The following is a 2624-nucleotide window of genomic DNA, read 5'->3' as shown; positions in this document are numbered from 1 at the left end:
AACTCGTGGAAGAAATTTTTCTTCTTCGTTCGTCTGGACGCTGCGTCTGTCAAGAAGAGTTGTATCCCATTGTTCCAGAGGTTGCCGAACGATCGTCCCTTCATCAATCCCCTTGCTCCATTTCCTGAGGACGTTATCGCAGTGAGGGATCTGCTCAGGAACGGTCCTTTCTTCTGGACTTCCTTTACGCCGAAGAGAGTTCGAAATGCGTTGAGGTTTGTGAATCCTAGTCTTGCTTTGTGCGGAGAAAAAGGGAGTGATTCCGAGCCTGATGACCAAGGTCCCGACGCTGCTCCCACGGTTGCGACGGGGCTGAATTCTTCGAAGGGGAAAGATATTAACCTCGGCGACCTGGATTTTTCGGTGGACGATTGCATGCTTCCAGGATGGGATCCGGACCTTGCTTTCGGCGATGGAAGCGGTACGAGCGAGGTCCCTATTCCGAACTTTGATGATTTCTTCGCTGGTCTTCTCTCGGGCTTCGATACTCCTCCGTTCACGAACGAGTCGGGGAGGCCAAAAGTCATCGCGGAAGGATCTCGTATCATCAACGGGGTATAGGCTTTAAGAATTTTGACGATCGTTTCAAGTGTATATATATATATTTTTTTGCTTTTAACGTGTCAATCAGTTTTACAGGGCTTGAACTTGCTTGGATCGGCGATTGAGGCGAGCCATAGAGAAGCCATGATCTATCGCTTTAAAGCGGAGAAGGTGATGCGGATACATTTGGAGCTTCCTTCTCCGGGAATTTTAACTTTGATCTGTGAGAGGTGAGTGTTTGACGGGAAGAATTTTTTACCTTATCTAGTATTTTGCGGCCGAGTGTGGCTTTCTTTCATATATGTCCGGCCGAGTATGGCCTTTGAACTTTGTATGGGCCTGTTTTGGCCGCTTTTATCTTTATCGGGACTGGCCGGTGGTGGCTTTGAACCCCTACCACTATGCGGTTTATATATATATAATGGATGTTTGTTTGAGTTACTTTGTTTCGAGTGGGTTTGAAGTAAACATGAGTTGTCTTCTCATATTTAATTCCGTTGAGGCGTTCAATCTGTTGGTTTGTTCGAGACGTGAGTTTTCGCAAAAATTATTTATTTTTACGAACTTTCGGGAACGTGAAGATATGAACGGAGAGACATGTTTTAGGAACTCGTATCGTTTAGATATCATGTCTTGAGATGTCTGAGACCAATGCGATGGGTTTAGGGCAAGATCTAGGTTTACTCTCGGTTTTAAGGTTTGTGCGGTGACTAGCCGGCTATCGATTTTCCTGTTGCGATTTCTACCTGATTCGTACCGATTTAAAGTCCGCGATAGGTTCTCGGCTTATATGACTTGTATGATATGAATCGAGCATCTTTTCAGAGACAATTTTTAAGCCAACTGGAAGTGCTAGACCAAAATTTCAGATTTTTTTTGTAGCGCGCTTTCGTCCTTGTGTTGGACGTTCGAAGATCAAAAGAGTGATCAAGTTGCGTTTGTTTAAGACGGCTAAATTATTCCGAAGACTATACGTATATTTTTGGTGCTGAAGAGGGATTGTTTTGCGATTTTGTCTTAAAAAGAGCGACGCATATTTCGTAAAAAAAATCGAAATCTCTATAGAATTCGATTACAATAGTGAATCTTTTCCTATGTGGGAGTATACGAGTATACGCACCCAAATTTTCGAAATCTCTAAAAAACTAGATTACAATAACGCATCTTTTCTTATGTGGGAGTATACGAGTATACGCACCCACTCCCCCCCCCCTTTTTAGAGAGGGGGATAGCTGAACTCGTCTTTCGACGAGCTGCCTACGTACCTCTTTCGAGGATCAAGCCATCTCGTAGTTTTATTTTATGCGGCGAGCATTTTTTACTCGGCGATTGTCGCCGTGCTGGCCGCCTTGATCGTGATGACCATGGCCGGGTCAGCGTTCCTTCCGGATGTTCCGGTTGAGTCGTAGTGTCGGCTTCGGACTCGTGTTAAGTTTCGACACCCGAAGCGTTTGCGTCGGCAGACCATGTTAAATCGTCTTTTCTTGAAATGTTTTCGGCCAGCCAAAGATTTATCTATCTTCGTGCGCTTGCGATTTGCCGTTGCAGAGGTCGCCATCTGCCTTAACTTGTGCTCCACGAGGAAGCATAGTCGCGACTGTTCCTGACATCCCTAGATAGCTGCGACTCCGTTTGGGGTCGGGAATTTGACACCCAGGTGGTACGTTGATGGAACGGCTTGCATGGCGTTGAGCCATGGGGTTCCCATGATCACGTTGTAGATGGCAGGATGATCGACCACCGCGAATTCGACGATTTTTGTGATCTCCTTGCCCATGACTGGCAGCTGGATTTACCCGAGGGTCATCGATACTTTGCCTGAAAAACCCGTGAGCGGTTTCGGCGTTGGAGTCACTTCTCCCAGTTTGATGCTCATCCGATTGAGAGTGTCACGGAAGATTACATTGACCGTCCTTCCCGTGTCAATGAGTACTCTTCCGACTTCCAGATCTCGTATGGCGAGATCTATCACGAGCGGATCCCAGTGAGGTTGGTCGATCCCACCGGCTTCCTCCTTCGTGAAGGTGATTGAGGAATTCTGATCATCTCGGGTAGGAGACCATGTAGGCCAGTTTGCGCTC

Source organism: Brassica oleracea, chromosome C3 (assembly GCF_000695525.1).
Source record: "Brassica oleracea var. oleracea cultivar TO1000 chromosome C3, BOL, whole genome shotgun sequence".
NCBI classification, from domain to species: Eukaryota; Viridiplantae; Streptophyta; class Magnoliopsida; order Brassicales; family Brassicaceae; genus Brassica; species Brassica oleracea.
Note: the sequence above shows the minus strand (reverse complement) of the source record.